General features: G+C 42.1%; 1 non-coding gene across 1 annotated transcript; it reads right to left on the minus strand.

Moving 5' to 3' along the window:
• Positions 1-2,854: 2,854 nt before the first annotated feature.
• On the minus strand, positions 2,855-3,050 carry LOC147901888 (U2 spliceosomal RNA). The gene has a single exon (XR_015541102.1). It is a non-coding gene; the product is annotated as a U2 spliceosomal RNA (small nuclear RNA).
• Between the last annotated feature and the right edge of the window lie 5,848 nt (positions 3,051-8,898).

Raw genomic sequence — 8,898 nt, forward strand, 5'->3', positions numbered from 1 at the left:
TGTAGAGTTTTTCCTGTATACTCGTGCAGTCTATTCTCTCTCTAGTCGCAGTTTGCTGTCTCGCTCCATTCACAGATTTGCTCCCTATCTCAGTTCGTATAATCTGCTGCACTTTGACAAAATGTCGAACCACGTAAAGGTTGGCATTGACCATTCATCTCCTTCCAATATATACATTAATGAAATCCTTTACCTGTGATATGCAAGAAACTAAGGTCACATGGATGCCAGAATGGAATCCTTGTAGAGGAAATAATTAAATGGAACCATGAAGCGTACGAGTGGACACTATGCAAAATGGGAGAACATGGAAGGGAACACCTTCTTCATGACGAAAAAGACTCTTCCTTGATGTCAATTGGAAGGTTAACCACATTTTTCTCTCTCTTGATGTTTGTCTTTGTTCTGTTCTTTCTCATCTGTCAATTTTTCCCAGTGGAGTTTTGTGGAGCTACCCAATTCGCTGCTAGTGACAGTTAATTTTCTTCTTCTAAAAGAAATTGTCACCATCTGAAGATTTACAAATCAAGCAGATAACATCGTCATCGTTGCTGTGTTTTATTCTCAACCTGTTTATGCTTCACCAAGATGTTCGAGAAGCATCACGAGGGTTGAGGTTCCAAAGGACCCGTCTATGTGCTCTTGATGCCTTCCTTCTTGCCTTTATGGCATTAAAGTCCATAGAAGATTCTCTGTAAGCTCTCTTTTTGGTAATCATGTCCGGGATGAATAAATGGTTGGGTGAGAGTTAGACCTTTGCACAGTCACAACATCATCACCTGATCATGCAATTCATTCACTCCAGACTCCATCACCCCCTCTGTGTGCTTGAGTCATGATGGACATCCTATACCTCAGTTTGAGTCACGTGGGCATGGGAAAGTTCATAATCAGATATCGGGCACAGAGAGGTATTGTATGGTATTATAGGTCACCTGAGTGGCTCTTTACTCAGCCAGTTGTAGAAGATCACCTGATAGAGCGGCCAACCGTGGGAAACCTCCTCTCATCTTGTCTCTGTACCCTTTCTAGGGGAGTTGCACTTTTACCTAGGTGTCTCCGTAGCGCTAGGATGTCTGCATTAATGACATTCCTTTTCTCGGGAAACCAGAACAAACTTAACATGATGCCTATAGATAGCTAAGGGCTTCGTGCCTTTTATGTCTCCCAATTATAGCCTTCACTAACCCATATCCTATACTCATGGCAAACTTCCATGTTCAATCAGCCCATGGCTTCTCACAACAGAACCTAAATATATCCCAACCCTTTGGCGAATTCCTTGTACCATGTACATAGAACTGTTCAGCTTGATAAGCTATATTCACATCACTCTTTCACTCAGTGATACACAATGTATTACATGAATAAGAATGCTGGCTTACTGTGCAGCCACTTAAAGGTTGGCATCCACCAGCAATCTCCTTGCAATATATACCTGTGACACACGAAGAAAACAAACCAAACGGATGCCAGACTTGAATCTTGTGGAGAAAGAGAATTAAATGGACATGTCACTAGAACCATGAAGCCTACATGTCCACACTGTGCATGAGATTTTTGACACCTGCAAAATGGAAAACCATAAAGAGAACACCTCCATGCTGAAAAAGACTTTTAGATGATGTCAACTGCAAGGGTTTGTCTCTTCCTTGATGTCAACTACAAGGTTCATCTGCGATTTTTCCCCAGCATACGGAGTGACCCTTTTTGCTGCTAGAGGCTGTTTGATTTAATTGTTCTAAAAGAAATTGTCACCATTTGAAGATCGTCAAATCAAGTAGACAACACTGTCATCATGAGGGTTCAGGTTCCAAAGGACCATAGTATGGGACCAAGACATATTCGGAGGATCATACATGCCCATCAACAATCCTCAGTCCCATGTGATCAAAGGTCTCATTGAATTACCCGCATACTCTGAAAATACCAGATGCATATCAACATCCTCAGCTAGATGGGTTGTGCCCATCTCTGACTCTGCTTCTTGACTTTTATAGCCACGTATCTTGACACAGTTAACCAAATCGGTGTGTTGTTGATGCCTTGCAACACCAATCCCCTTTTTGCCTTTGTGAGGGACATCTGAGAGTCATCGCATTTAAGTCCATAGAGAATTGTCTGTAAGTTCCTATTCGGTCACGAATTGTCTGTAAGTTCCTATTCGGTCACGTAGCATTTAAATATATGGTCGGGTAAGAATTGCACCTTTGCCCCCTGGCAACACCATCAGTTGACCATGTGCAATTCATTCACTCCCATCACCCCCTCCGCATCCTCATCATATATGTGTGCCTGAGTTCCATCATGCATCACCCTTCCCAGGCCATACGCAGATAGTCTAGTGATGGTTGACCTCGATGATTCAAGCCATACGCAGATAGTCTAGTGTTGCTTTCTCGATTGGCATGAAAGACCGTTGCTGCATTGGAGTCGGTTGGCGATCTGTACTCTCTTCTCACGTTCTGAATCGTAAAGTGATTCTTGTCAAGAATTGGAAATTGCCAACTTCCTTCCTACTAATGGAGCAACCCGTGAGACAGCAACAGTAGGTACGGCAATCCGCCACAAGCGCCTTTCTTCTCAACACAACCAGCCATCTACACTCACCCAATCTGTGGACGTTCAACCTCCGGCCACTTTCCTATCAGCATAGCCCACATCTCCAATCTGCAGCTTCTCTGGAACGACCAACGAATTGCTCTGGGGACGACATCTGACTTCACTAACACAAAGGACTAGGTACATTTGGCTCTGCGCAAAGGGGAGAGTGCAGGCCTGATTGGAAGCGTCCGCGTCCTCGGTCGTGTGCGTCCTTCCTTGTTAGGATTTGGATTGGGGTCTCCCGAGGGAGAAGGGGTGCGCCAGGCCTCTGAGGTAGTGCAAGACAGAGGCGACGCTCGCAGTCCCGGGCAGCAAGCTGCCGGATGGGGCTGCCCCCTGAAAGAAATTAGGTTAATATCATGTGACCCGATGGGTCACGTATCAGATATTAAACTGATAAGAACAGATACTACACTTGATCTTAGCCAAAAGGCCGAGAAAGGTATGAAGAGTAGGCACTCGCAGGCTCCGCTAAGAGAGCCCTCCCCTCACCCCCTTTTGCAGTGCTGCTTATGGGGTAATTATGCCACGTGTCCACCATCTGTTGCATGCATCCCTCTCCATCGCTTTTCGTATCCTTTAGAAATTGAAGCCTAATACATTTAATACTTAATTTGGAAGCATGGAACTTAGCCTAATCACTCAAAAATAGAATCATTGCACACTACTGGCAGATGATCACAACCTCTTCTCTTCAGGCAACTAAGGGATGGTTAAAACTACCAAAGTGCAAAGTCTTGAAATTACTAGGTGTCCCTACATTATTTGACGTGTTAATGGGCGTGGCTTTTAGAAAGGTTCAAGGACAAATTCCCGACGTGGAGAGGCTACCAATCGAATTTGGCAAGGGTGAAACCTATCCTATAGGCACCTTGTACTTGTCTAGATCTTCTCCGGGAGGTGCTCACCAACAACTCGTTACCTTATCTCCCAACAAGTAAAGTGGACTTTTTGCAATAACGGAAATAAGGAGGTAAGAATGAGGGTTGTTGATATTCTTGATAAGGACTTTTTGCAATAACGGAAATAAGGAGGTAAGAATGAGGGTTGTCGATATTCTTGATAAGTAGCTTACAAGCTAGCAACCTTGTAGGTTAGCAGAGTAGTTATAAGCTCAGGCACCTCGTAGGCACAACTTCTCCTGCTCAAAAACACCTCCCCAATTAAACTAGGTATGGCTCCTAGCTCGCATAATTATTCTCTATGGCCACAATCTATAACCTTGAGCCTTGCCATGCCAAATGAAGTGACCTTTGGAGATCACTTTGCCGTGCCTTTGAGGCCATAAAAGCACAAATTGGATTTCGAACAAACGGATCCTTTATCAATATTTTGGCATTTTTTAGGGGTGCAACATTAGTTGACACTGATGTTAACAAGGCTAGCAAATTGTTCAAGACAAGCCTCCTGGTGCAAATATAAGCGTGGCTTGAAATCAAGAGGGAATTCATTCTCACCAATAGTGATAGGAAGACACCCATGAGCAAATCGACTCTCTGGTAAGAAAGTCGTCGGTGGAAAGGAGGGAACTTCTTGTTCTATGAAAAAAGTATTGGTTGGGTCGATGGTCCTTATTTTCTTTGCAATCCAACTCCTGAGTGTACCTCGAGGTGAGATTGTATCGGTTTTCAATTAGAGATGGAAGCATTCTTATAATCTGTGCACTTGGAAGAAAGCCCCCTAAAGTCTAAGAGAGAAAGAGACATTCATATAGAGATACACAAGCTGAATTATAATGCAATACTTTATCCCATGATAATCCCAAAAGTAATGTCCATGATAAAAGTAGGTGTGGGTTTTTTATTTTGGTGGCAAAAATGCCGGCCTTTGTTATTATAACATCAAAAACATTACAGCCTTGGCTGAAGTTATGGGTAGACTGCCCACAACCTACGTTGCATAGGAGCAAGCTACACTACTACTCCACCCAACTCCATGAACCACCTCCAAACCAATTCAGCATATACACGAACATTATTACCAAAATATGATAGCATCATCTTAACCCCCCCTAGAATTGCATTTTCTATGAACCTAAGACCTAAACCGAAACCAAATACCACTTTATTTGAACCGACCATATGCCAAGTAATATTGCTAGCTGTACATATGGCCAGCATGCAGATAAAGTCCACGTAAGATCCCCAATGAGAACCAGCATCCGCTTTGAACACATGTTGAATCCGCCCATTGATCCCACAATTGTGATAGAGCTTAATCCCACCTCTGATAGAGCCAAAAACTCTATACCAAACCCTCTGGGCAATCACACAAGACCTGAAGAGATGGGATAAATCGTAAAAAGCCAAGCCACACATAGAGCAGCATAGATTTATATTCTTTCACCCGACAACTCTACACTTAAGAGGAAGCCACATGTGTACTACCTTGCACAACATAAAAATGGCCTTTCTCACCCTGCAACCTTTTCAAATTTCTTTCAGCCTATCTGAACACCATTTCAGCAACCTTCTCTTTTTTAATTTAGCATTGAGATTTCCAAACATGGTCCTACTCTCCATCACTTTCCTATACGCTACTTTTGCTGAGATTTTCTGTAGCGCGACCCTCTACATTCCATTGGTTGATTCTCCACATCAAAGAAGGAACACCGTTTGTTGTCCAGCTTTCAGGAATGCTATTTACTACCTATAAGATGCGGGCTTCTTTTCTATTATTAGATTGTATTGCTCAGCCAACCATATTATTAATCTCTAATCAGCTGTATGTTCGTCCCAAAGTTGAAGCCAAGAGCACCACCCTTTGTCCTTGCTCGGGGAAGAGCCATTCTGCAATTGGGTCTCCATTGTAAGAAACTCTCCTACTCCACCATAAATCCTCATGGAGGCTAGCATCACCACACAGGCTAGTTCTCCCCTTCCAAAACCATAAGCCACCATAGAATTTCCAAGCATCAAGTAAAACTGCTACCAAATTCGACCCCCAAATCTTAAGAGGAAACCTTGAACATATCTTCTCATACCGAGTGAGGTTTTCCCACATACCAACCTTCCTGCCCACTCTTTTCTCCACAAACCACTTTAATACATTTAATCCAAGGAGCCTCACATTCCAATATTGTTGGCAATCATTTAGATAGCAATGCAACATTCTTCTTATCAGCTTTATGGACTCCCAGCACCCCCTGCCTTGGGAGATTTTAATGCTTCCCAAGGCACATAGTGCCATTTCATGTTGCAAGCATCCTCCAACCAAACAAATGCCCTCAAAGTCTTCTCTATTTCCAACCAATGTGACTTTCTAAACCTCTAGATGGATGCCAAGTAAGTAGTGGGCAAAGAGAGAACATGCTTCAACACAAGAATCCTAGCACTCCACCCCATGGTAACCCCACACCATTGCCTTAATTTCAATGTAATCTTATCCCTTAACCACTCGAATATCTACCTGATGATAACCCCCACCTCCAATGGAGCTCCAAGATACCTAATAATAACTCCCCGGTTAACCCATGGTCCTAGGAAACCATTTAGCCATTCAAGCTTAGGAACTATGTTCATTGTCAAGATAAACGACTTGGGCTAGTTACAGATTGACCCGTTTACCTCACAAAATCTGTTCATCATCTCACTAAAGACATGTTTGCTAGACTCTTGTGGTCCTCCATTGAAACAGAGATCATGCCATCAGCAAAAAATTGGCCACTAAAGAGTCCTAGAAGGCAACCTCAAGCATCTAACTACTCCATCCTTCATAGCCTTTTAAATGGCCACATTCAATGGAACATTACAGATGGCAAATAGGGTTGGGGCCAATGGGTAGTGATGGCCTCATCCTACTTCATTTCTTTGGGAACAAGTTTGCCAGCTTGACATTAACATCCTGGGACAAAGTCACCTTCAACCCGGAGTCATTTACCATTGCAACATAATCTAACTTAATAAGATCCCAAAAAACCCAATAAAACTCTGCAGTAAACCCATTCTTATAATCTATGCACTTGGAAGAAAGGATATTCAAGGATCATGCATTTAATTTAAACTAAGGATGAAGATTGACTTTTCTTAAAGCACATGATTTGTAGTTCTTGAAGGGGAAAAGTGGGGCAATAGGATTGTCTGAGTGGGGTGTGAAGGGATGCCAAGTGCAACAAGTTGGCAATAGGGATCAAATTATGTGAGGGGGGTGGGAATCGATATGCAAGAAAAGTGAGCCAATAGGATTGTGAGTGGGATCGAGATAGGGAGAAAAGAGATGCAATGAGAATGTGAGTCTCCTTCATGGGAAGATTTTAGCAAGGCAAAAATTTTTAAAGAACTAATGATGATGGTGAGGCTTGCTTCGTCTGAAGACTTTAGGAGGAAACAAAATTAAAAGAAAGGAGCATGATGGTGAGCCTTGCTTTACATGAAGATTTTCCAAGGCAACAAAATTAAAAGAATGGCATAACAATTGCATTTGCCTCTTGTTTGGGTTGAGAAAGCCCCCTAAGATGAAGAGAGAAAGAGATTCATCCAGAGATACACAAGCTGAATTATAATGCAATACTTTATTCCATGATAATCCCGAAAGATATCTCCATGATAAAACTAGGTGTGGGGTTTTTATTTTGGGGCAAAAATGCCATCCTTTATTACTAAAACATCAAAAACATTACAGCCTTGCTTGGAGTTTAGGGTAGACTTTCCACAACCTACGTTGCATAGGAGCAAGCTACACTACTACTCGACCAAGTTCCATGAACCATCCCCAAACCAATTTAGCATATACACCAACATTATTACCAAAATATGATAGCATCGTCTTAACCCCCCCCTAGAACTGCATTTCCTCTAAACCCATGACCTAAAGTGAAATCAAATACCACTTTATTTTGAACCGACTAGATACCACCTAATACCACTAGACGTACATATGGCCAGCACGGAGATAAAGTTTACGTAAGGTTTCTTGTATCCCCAAGCCTCCGCTTAGCCTCCGCTTTTGACAGATATTGATCTGCCCATCAATCCCACAACTATGATAGAGCTTAATCCCACCTATGATAGAGCCACAAACTCTATACCAAACCCTCTGGGCAATCACACAAGAACAGAAGAGATGGGATAAACCCTAAAAAGCTAGGCCACACAGAGGGCAACATAGATTTATATTCTTCCGCCCGGAAACTCTACATTTGAGAGGAAGCCACATTTTTAAGACCTTACAAAACATAAAAAAGGCCTTTCTCATCCTGCAACCTTTCCATATATCTTTCAACCTATCTTTCAACATATGTGACCACCGTTTCGGCAACCTCCTCATTTTTATTTTAGCATTTAGGTGTCCAAACATGGTCCTACTCTCCATCAATTTCCTATACACTACCTTTGCTAAGATTTTTGGTAGCCTCCACATCAAAGAAGGAACGCCATTTGTTGTCCAGCTTTTAGGAATGCTATTTAACACCTACAAGATGAGGGCTTTTTCTCTGTTACTCAAATGGTATTGCTTAGCCAACCACATTATTGATCTCTAATCAACCCTATTTTTTTCCCAAAGTTGAAGCCAAGAGCACAACCCTTTGTCCTTGCTCGGGGAAGATCCATTAATGCAGTTGGGTCCCCACTGTAAGAAATGTCCTACTCCACCATAAATCCTCAAGGAGGCTAGCATCACCACAGAGGCTAATTCTCCCCTTCCAAAACCACAAGCCACCATAGAGTGTCCAAGCATCAAGTAAATCTACTACCTACATCCCATAATGTAAATACACTTTATTGGTGAGTGCTCCCTAACATTAGAGTTAGTGAATATTTCCACTGCTAACACTAGCACACTTGGAGTGGTTAGCTTTTGTTAAAATTCTATCTATCTGAACCCAATGAATCATTTGTAGGACCATTATAATGGAATATAATAGACCTTTCACTTGATAAAGAGAAGAACTTGGTGCAAAACCAATGTTCAACCTACCTCCAAACATGGCTATCTACCATACCCCAAAGGAAGGACTTAGTTCGCAATAAAGAAAAACTAACCTACATGCATATCATCATCATGTCGTCAAGTACAATGCAAGAGCACGTGCAAAAATATGGTGTCACCATTGTACTTGAGCATATACTCAAGTACAATGCAAGAGCACATACAAAATATGGTGCCGCCATTTTATAAAAAAAATGCCAACGCTGTGAAGCCATAAAATATAATATCATCCAATGAAAATTGTACAAAATAAAAGCATAGGACCATGAATGAATTATATTTTCACTCCATTTGCACATGCTCCTCTGCCATTTCCCTGAGTTTCTGATCAACCCCTTCAACGGCATTTATCTCTTCCTTGAGTAA

The sequence above is a fragment of the Dipteris shenzhenensis genome, chromosome 5 (assembly GCF_047967505.1).
Source record: "Dipteris shenzhenensis isolate YYH24624 ecotype China chromosome 5, Dip_SZ_1.0, whole genome shotgun sequence".
In the NCBI taxonomy this organism is placed as follows: Eukaryota; Viridiplantae; Streptophyta; class Polypodiopsida; order Gleicheniales; family Dipteridaceae; genus Dipteris; species Dipteris shenzhenensis.